Genomic DNA, 10,187 nt, shown 5'->3' on the forward strand with positions numbered 1-10,187 from the left:
AACGAACGGCTCGGCACCCCATTGGCATAGCACAATAAAAAAATTGAACTGGTTAAACATTTTTAGTTGTTGTTTAAAATGAATACGGAATCTAATCTCTTGTCGCCTGTCATAATGTAAAAAAGGAAATTCTAAACATTCTAAACAACAAATAAAAATGTTTGAAATGGAATAATTAATAAAAATTTAAAAACAATTAAAATGAAACTTACCCATCCGTTCCTAAATTAACCTGCTATGCTGAAAACAGATAATTTTCACTGGGTCACTGTGTCGATCTTGACCATTCGAGGAGGGAACAAATTATGAAGAACAGCTGATCTCTAGACGAGATCATTGAACCCACTCAACCACACAGTCACTATCACCTTTCACAGAATTTTTTTCAGGTAAATAAACATTTTTATTCACTGTCACGTTACTATTGCACTGGACACAAATGAAAAACATGTAATATTCCGCACTACTTCGTAACGTTTTCACGACGTTATTGGTCTTCCTTTCCAACTTCAAATGGGACTGCCAGCTTGAATGTTGTGTGGTCTGTTTCACTTTTTGTCTTTTTTTACATTCAAAAATAGGTTATGGTTCGTAGTCATAAATCTGCTGTTCTCAGTAACCAAGAGTAACCGAGAGAGGCTCGTGTCGACCCTTTGAAGTCACCGAACATAGAAAAGGACAAAAAGCGAACCAGACCTCACACATTCTAGCTGGCAGGCCCATTTGAAGTTGGAAAGGAAGACCAATAACGTCGTGAAAACGTTACGAAGTAGTGCGGAATATTACATGTTTTTCATTTGTGTCCAGTGCAATAGTAACGTGACAGTGAATAAAAATGTTTATTTACCTGAAAAAAATTCTGTGAAAGGTGATAGTGACTGTGTGGTTGAGTGGGTTCAATGATCTCGTCTGGAGATCAGCTGTTCTTCATAATTTGTTCCCTCCTCGAATGTTCAAGATCGACACAGTGACCCAGTGAAAATTATCTGTTTTCAGCATAGCAGGTTAATTTAGGAACGGATGGGTAAGTTTCATTTTAATTGTTTTTAAATTTTTATTAATTATTCCATTTCAAACATTTTTATTTGTTGTTTAGAATGTTTAGAATTTCCTTTTTTACATTATGACAGGCGACAAGAGATTAGATTCCGTATTCATTTTAAACAACAACTCAAAATGTTTAACCAGTTCAATTTTTTTATTGTGCTATGCCAATGGGGCTCCGAGCCGTTCGTTCACGATCTACGTCAAGCCCCGCTTTCGTAGCCGACGCTGCCGTCCCTGAGCCCGCGCGCTATACGCGCTCGGATTGGTCAGTGTTTTTGCTTAATAATTCAAAAAGGAAGCTTCAAACCACTTTTTCGCAAAGGAAAAAGTTGTTCAGAATCACCCCACCTACCACCACCTCAGAGGGTGAAAATACGTTACGGGACACCCTGTATTTTTGACGTTTTTAGGTTTTGGAAATAATTTTACAGCTTCTAATTTCTTGGGGTCAGTCTTGACTCCGTTTTCTCCGATAATATGACCTAAGTATGCCACTTTTTTCCTCAGAAACTCGCACTTATCTGGCTGGAGTTTCATGTTACCATCGAGAAGGCGTAACATAATTCTTTTAAATTTAGCGTAATGTTCGTTGAGTGAAGATGCATAAATTACAAAATCATCCATATATATATACATTTCTAATCCTTGTAAACCTGATAATAAATTATTCATATGTCTTTGAAAAGTAGCTGGTGCATTTTTAAGCCCAAACGGCATTCTGGTGAACTCAAAATGTCCGTATGGCGTCGAAAAAGCGGTCTTATGAGCATCAACTTCTACCATGGGAATCTGGTGGAATCCAGAAGCTAAATCGAGTATGCTAAAATATTTTGCTCCTCCAATTTGATGTAAAATGTCTGTTATATTCGGCAAAGGGTAAGCGTCTCCTATTGTCTTTTCATTTAACGCTCTATAATCGATGACTACTCTGCATTTTTTCTTTCCTGTAGAGTCTGGTTTTTTAGGTACTATCCAGACGGGTGAGTTATAAGGGGACATCGACGGACGTACAATACCGTCTTGCAATAATTCTGTAACTTGACGATTTATCTCTTCTTTATATACTTGAGGAAAACGATATTGTTTTCCATTAATCGGGAGATTATCAGTAGTGCTAATTGTATGTGTTATTCCCGTTGCACATGACAAACTTTCTCCTGGTATATGAAATCGATCTTGAAATTCGTTTACTATATTCAATACATGATTTTTCTCTTCTAATGTTCTAAACGCAGCAAATTAGCAATTTGCACAGGACGATTTTCTTCGTCAATCATATTATATGAGTTTATTGAAGCTAATGGTTTCTCAGGAACTCCATATGGTTCCAATCCGACAGCGGGTACAACTATTCGTACATCTTGTAACGTAGTATTATAACTGTAACGTCCCGGAATGACGCGTAGGGAGAGCGGTTCCCTTGCAAGAAGGCGACTCGTATTTTTATATAGAAGGGTTTATCGGTTCGGGTGGTACGCGGTAAAGGAGTAAAATCCAACGTTAATTCCTTTCTCAAAAATAGTAATGAGTTTATTCAGAAAAAAAGGAGTAATTATATAAAAGAAAGGTAATATAAAAGATAATGAATTAATGTAATATAAAGAATTAATGTAATCAATGTATAAAGGTTTTCGCCCTGTTTATGAAATACAAAAGAAAATAATATATTAGTAGAGTACAATGAGTACGCCCTGGATTAAAAAAAATACAAAGAAAATAACAATCGCGTTTGAGCTAGAATGGAATACTATAAGAAAATCAGATTATTAATTACAAAGTAATTCGTCCTAAATGAAAATACAAAGAAAAATAAATTAATTAATAAACGCGGCTCTAGTTACGATTATCAAAATTTTAAATCTATAATTTGAATTTATAAAATAATATAATTTAAATGAGAATGATCGATCGTCGAAAAATTGGCTAGGATCCGTCCTGACACTCTAGGAGGTAATCCGATCGGCCGCAGAACGATTTCTAGGTAACTAAGCCGTAACTGATAGGCCGCATCCAAGGAGCTTCTGCTTACGCTCGCTCGTTAAGCTTGGTAGCGAACACTGCAGGACGGTGTTATCACTCTAGAGCCAGTGTACTTGATAGGCCGCATCCAAGGAGCTTCCGCTTTCGCTCGCTCGTTAAGCTTGGTTGCGAACCAGACACGTGTGAGAACCGCTGCGAACCGGTAACTGAGCGCTCCGGGTCCTTTGACCCGGTGGTGGAACCTTTGCCGCCTTGCCGACAAAAGAATCTACGCTACTGAAAACCTATGTAATAATCGAATCATAGATTCGTGTCGGAGTACGATCAGAATCGAAGTGAAGTCGCTCTGCGCGGCACGCTCGTATTTATACCTGGAGATTGCTGATGTAACAGTTTTTTCTACATGTACTTTTAATACCGGAAGTGTTTGGACTTTGACCTGAGTGTACGTGACTCCGCGCGTAATGCTATCTCTCTCTACGCATAGTTGCTATCTCTTTCTACGCTTTGTTGCTATCTCTATCTATTACGCGCGCTCTATGTCGATCTCTTATCGACGCGGTAGTGTTATCAACGCGACAATTATCGATCTATATTTTGGAGTAAATTTTTGTTAAATATTAATAAATACAAGATTCCTTTTAGCTATTAAATACGAAGTTAATTATTATTATAGTTAATCACAAACATAATACATAAAAAATAAATTAATTAATTAAATGCTACAAAACTTGTTTATATGAAAACGAAAAATGAATGTTTACATAAATAACCATAAATTTCTTCTTATTAATCCCTTTTTTTGTTATTCTTCTTCCTGCGGGATGTTACATAACAATAAATCATAGAACGCCCGTTAATATTTCCGGATACACAACATCCGAAGAAGACTCCTTTAGTAAATTCTTTATAATCAATATAACCCGTTTCACTTTAAGGGTTTAATACGTAGAGAGAAATTGGCGTTGCTATACGCTTTTTAAGAGTTATTATTTCACGTTTGTAAAATGGAATGTGCTACTCATTCCATAATAGAGATTTGCGCTTGTAATCTAACTTAGCTGAGAAGTCATGAAGAAATTCTGAACCCAGGATCCCATCGTGGGGGGTATTAAAATTATCATCAACAACGTAGAATGGGACTTCATACCCTTGCATTTCAATAAACACGCGACCCAGTGTTGGGGCTAACCCGTCTCTAATTCCCCTTTAGGGCGGGACATAATTGGGATTCAGAATCGATTTCTTAATTAAATTTACTTCAGCGCCCGTATCAATCATCAATTGTATCTTTCCTCTCTCTAAATTATTCGTTTTCAGTTGTACTGCCGGAACCGTTTTTAAATCATGCGTTGAGAATTTTACATTTCGAATAAGCCTGCGAGGAGACCCTCTTCTGTCTCTTCCTCATCTTCCGTTTTCTTTGATGCGTTTAGTTGTATTTCCGTTGGTTTCGACTCCATTTTCTGCTGCTGGCTTTCTATTTCCTGTGTTATGGGATACGTTCCGCCATTTGGCGCGTTTGTCCGCCCCGTGCGGTTCGGTGACGGAGCTCGTCCGTTTCCTGATTCGTTATAATTCCTTACGTTTCGCGATTCATTAAAATTTCTATCATTTCTCGATTCGTCAAATTTCTAACATTTCCTGATTGACCTTGCTGTCCCTGTCGTTCCCATTCATGACGAGCAGTTAGTGTATAACAATCATCTACTAGATAACCTGGTTTTTTGTAATATCGACACATTTTGTCCGGTGGATTTGTCCGATGCAGAGAATTTCCGTTACGATAATTATTATCAATATTTCTCTGTGTTACGTCCGGGCTGAATTTTCATCCCGATCTTGTGTTCCACACCGGGTGCGCAGCATTTGAAGGTATTCCACATGAGGGGCGCAAGGAAGGGTCTTATATTTTTTTCATCTTTTCGAAATTTTCCGTTCACTCGCGCTCCTCCTACCTCGTGCTTCTCCGTCGGGTACGTTGCACTTGAAGGTATTCCACACGGGAACACGAGCTAGGAGTTTGAGATTTAAAATGACCTTTCCCTTTCTTTTATTTTCATTTCAATAGTTCACATTTAATATACCCACTTTGTGTGCCTCGCCAGTGCGACGCACATGGAAGTATTCCAGGCGAGGAGCACAAAGGAGGCTATATTTAGCTCTTTTAAATAATACAAATTAGTCTTTCTTGGGACGATTGCCGTTGGAACTACACACTAGAAATGTATTGAAACTCGAAACCGTTTAAGGTCAAAGAGAGGTATTGTAACGTCCCGGAATTATTACCGCGAGTACGCTACTGCACCGACGCGTAGGGAGAGCGGTTCCCTATAAGAAGGCGACTCGTAAATAATTATATTGAATGAAGGGATCATAGGTTCGGGTGGTGCGCGGTAAAGGAGTGAAATCCAACGTTAATTCCTTTCTCAAAAATCGTAATGAGTGTTTATTCAAGAAAGTTGTGTTGTGTTTGGTTATAATATGTATATATATAAGAAAAGGTAAGTAATTATTTGAGTTATATAAAAAGGTGATGAAAATAATATAAAGAATTAATGTAATCAATGTACAAATGTTGCGCCCTGTTTTGAAATACAAAAAAAAAGAAAATTAATTATATTAATTACAATGAGTGCGCCCTGTATAAATAAAAATACAAAGAAAAATAACAATCGCGTTTGACCTAAAATAAAATACAAAGAAAAAATTTAATTGATTAGTGAACGCGACTCTAGATACGATTACGAAAACTCTAAATCTATAACTTGAATTTATAAAATAAAATTATTCAAATAAATTGTTCGATTGTCGGAAAATTGGCGTGGATCCGTTCCGACACTGTAGGAGCTAACCCGTTCGGCCGCAGTACGATTTCTGGGCAACTTAGCCGTCACTGATAAGCCGCATCCAAGGAGCTTCTGCTTTCGCTTGCTCGTTAAGCTTGGTTGCGAACACTGCAGGATGGTATCGTCGCTCTAGAGCCAGTGTACTGATAGGCCGCATCCAAGGAGCTTCGGCTTTCGCTCGCTCGTTAAGCTTGGTTGCGAACACTGCAGGATGGTATCGTCGCTCTAGAGCCAGTGTACTGATAGGCCGCATCCAAGGAGCTTCGGCTTTCGCTCGCTCGTTAAGCTTGGTAGCGAACCTGACACATATGAGAACCGCTGCGAACCGGTGGTCGAGCGCTCCGGGTCCGACGCGGAACCTTTGCCGCCTCGCCGACAAAAGAATCTATGCTACTGGAAACCTATGTAGTAATCGTATCATAGATCCGTGTAGGACTACGATCAGAATCGAAGTGAAATAGCTCCTCGCGGCACGCTCGTATTTATACCCGAGATTTGCTTACGTAGCAGTTTTTTCTACACGCGTTTTCGATACCGGAAGTGTTTGGACTTTGACCGGAGTGTACGTGATTCCGCGCGTATCGCTGTCTCTGTCTATGCGTAGTGCTATCTCTCTTTACTCTGCGCTCTATTCCTATCTCTTTCTACGCGTTATTCCTATCTCTATCTATGTGTCTTACGTCGATCTTTTATCGACGCGGTAGAATTATCGATGTATATTTTTGAGTATAAATTTTGTTAAGTATAAATATAATTAAATACAACATTCTTTTCCTATTTGTTAAATATGAATATAATTGTCAAACTGAATCATGTTAATACAATAATAAAAAAAAAACGAAGTGTTATAACTTTGATTGTATAAAAACTAAAAAAAAAAATAAATATATATTTTAATAATTAATAATGATGGCTTTTTATTTATTCTTCTTCCTGCGGGATGTTACAGTATCATAAACATCCTTTCCGCGCGGTTAAGCAGTGCGACGCACATGGAGGCATCCCAGCTTAACTGCGCAGAATAAGTGAAAATGCGATTTTTGCCTACTTTACGAGCGGGTACCTCTCATACCTGTAGAGCATGCGTCAACCGGTCCTTCCACGGAAGAATGAGTGCAATAAAGAATGAAAACGATTCGATCTGAATGATATGAAGCGGTTTGAATGGGAATAGAAAGCGAGGTTTGCGTGACAACCACTGCGATTTTGAAAACGTCGACCAACGTTCAAGAACGTTCGAGATAATGGTCGACAGGGATCATAAACACGTGTTGTTGAGAATAGGCAACAAAAACTGCCAAGCGTTATAGGAAATATTCTGAAACAATTAATATATATTCAATATGCATGAATCTTCGTTAGAAAAGCGAATGAGATCCTCCTATAATTTATTAAAAGTAAAATGTCACGAAACCTGGAAAATGCGTGTAATATGCGTGGAAAACTGTAAAATAACGAACATCGGTTATGAAATACTTCGAACGAACAAAAATCTAAATAAAATGTTTGTCGACACCAGCTTGTAGAAGGTTCATTAATTAATCTGGAAATTGAATAAATTCAAATAGAAGCCATTGCGAAGATTCCAGAAAAGTATAGAAATTGCGACGCATAGAATTCGTGTAGCGCTGTAGGGGTAAAAGAAAGAAAGTCGACGTTAGACAGAGTCGGAATGAAGGTCAAGGAGGGATGAGAACTCGGGAAACGCGCCTAGCCAAAACCAATGCGTGCGGGCTTTCCCCTTCGACACGTACCTTGATTTGCCAAATGATGTCCCCACTTTGGGCCCTTGATCGCGGGTCGAACCCTGAGACACGATCGCTTGACTGAGGCAAATCACTCTTCGTCGAAAAATCGTAAGGTGCGTGACGGGGAGCCCGTGTTCGCGTAGAGATAGAGTTGTTAGTAAAATCGTGTAATTAGATTGCTCGGCAAAGTCCTCATCAAAGCAGAGTGTCGAGAGTGTTTCGGTTCACGGTTTTGTGACAAGGACTCAAACGAATACGTTAAATTCATTTCACACTTTTCAATCCCTATCTTTTCTCTTTCATTTTTATTTCGTTCGTAAATTAATTATATTCTTTTTCCCGCGTCGCGTTGTTTCGTATTAGTTTCTAATTGTATCTCGTTTCCGTAAAGATCTAAGGCTCAAACGCGATCGCGTAGTGCGCGTGCAAAAGTTCTCATCTTTTCTTCGCCTTCCAGATTTCCAGACCACCACAGTTTTCGTATACGATCCATTGAAATATCATATTTAAATATACTACAACGAATTGGTGAGTTGCACAGTCTATACTTTATCACAGCGAATCTGGTGTCGAGTCAGGCAAAACGGCGATCTACGAGACTGCTAGTTGTGGAAGTATCCCACTAGATCGATTCGTTCCACAATTTCCAGGTATCTAAGAGATTTCTAAATTAACTAAAATTTCCCAAATACGCGTAAACGAAGAGGGCTCACGAGACAGTTGTCTTGGAAGTATCCAACTGGGACCGTCTCTTCGTTTTCTATCGCTCTCGAATCATTGTAAAACACCGAAGTTCGAATCATCATTATTGCACATAATTATATTATTTTCCTGTCAGTTTTTCGTTCAAGTTCATTACATTTAAATTTCATATATCTTTTCTAATTTAATAACCGTTCTAACACATACTAATTTTTCTTTTTCATATATTTCATACAGCTCGACTATTTTGTTAATCAAACCATTTTGTTGTAATTATCTTTCCGACATTATACACATGTTACCCATATTTGATTTCTAATAATTTGCGTTAAAACACCCTTTTCATTTTTCTTTATTAACACACCTAATTTCTTGCACGAATTCACACGAGGGGCCCGTATGGGACCAGAGCATTGACGAGCTCAAACAATCCGGAATCTTAATTCGATTTAACTTGATATAATTTGACTCTAACTTTGACTATAACTATTTCAATAGCTCTTCTCTTTTCTTTTCCCTTTTTTTATCTTGTACGTCGCGCGCCGTAGCTCGCTCGCGACGTAACATCTGTGTTCGAAAATGTAATTTCTACCGCCTTCACGCGGACTGCGGCAGCACTTAGCAGCGCGACCGGCAGCCACCTTGGATGGCGGTCAGGCCGACCAATTTAGCGAGCGTCACGTCAGCGAGAAGAAAGCCAACGGTTCTCGCTACGACGAAGCCGGTGGTTCGGCCATTACATCTTTGTATCGCTACGCTTTAACACGTGCAGTTCAGATTTCAGAAATTTTACGTGCGACTATCGAATTTTAATTCCAACACTCAATATCGCAACGCGAATTTTGTGCCGACGGCCAACGCGAACTCGTGATTAATTCCGTTCGTGCAAATCCACGAAATTAATACAATTTCGTGGTGACCACGTGTTGAACCAACACGTGGTTTTAACACAGCGCAAATCTCAATCGCAAATCCTCCGCGACGCGGTTGAATTGATCAACGATCATTGTAGATTTCCGTGCTGTAAATACTGTAAATAGTGTATTCATATTTGTGCATTGTAAATATACATCTGTTTTGTGCAATCTCAAGTGCATGCTATTTCGTTTTCCCGTCTCACTGCCGATCCTACAAACCGAACCGGTCTAGTACAATCTCGAACAACTATTTTTGAACAATCTGATTTGTATTATTATTGTTATTATTATATCGATTATTATCAGCAGTAACTTGCGCGTAACATAATTGATTTTGATTGCAATTACGAGGCGGTGGTTGCCTCTGATCATTATTAAATTTATTATATTTCTGCGAATAACGAAGTCTGAATCCAGAAGATTGCGTCGCATTACGATCTCGCGGATATAATCTGTTTCTTTCAAAATTCATATCGTGTTGGATTTTTACTGTCTTTTCAATTGCTTCATCTAAACTGCCATACGCTTCTATTCTCAAACAGGTAGCTATATCAGGGATAAGACCGGACACGAAAGCGTCGAGAGGAAAAAATCCTGAATTTTTATCGCATAATCTGCCACGTTATGACCGAAATTTTGAAAGGTTCTACTTAATTCTCCTCCATAAAAATTAGGTGAACGATATGGAGAAAACAATTTTCTCAATCTATCGCAAAGATCATCGATAGTTTAAAAATGTGCTCGACCTATTCCTTGAGATGCTTGGCCTTCTAATTCATTTATTGTAATTCTAACAAGTGACGCCTCGTCGTTAAGAGGTAAAGAGTCTCGTGCTCGAAAACATGCTTCAGAAAATACATTAACCGCTGGTTATATACCGTCGAATAAATTATCATTAAAAGATATATGTTCTCAACTATAGATAAGTTACGTCAACTACAGGT

This window comes from Osmia lignaria, unplaced genomic scaffold, assembly GCF_051020975.1.
Source record: "Osmia lignaria lignaria isolate PbOS001 unplaced genomic scaffold, iyOsmLign1 scaffold0013, whole genome shotgun sequence".
Classification (NCBI taxonomy): Eukaryota; Metazoa; Arthropoda; class Insecta; order Hymenoptera; family Megachilidae; genus Osmia; species Osmia lignaria.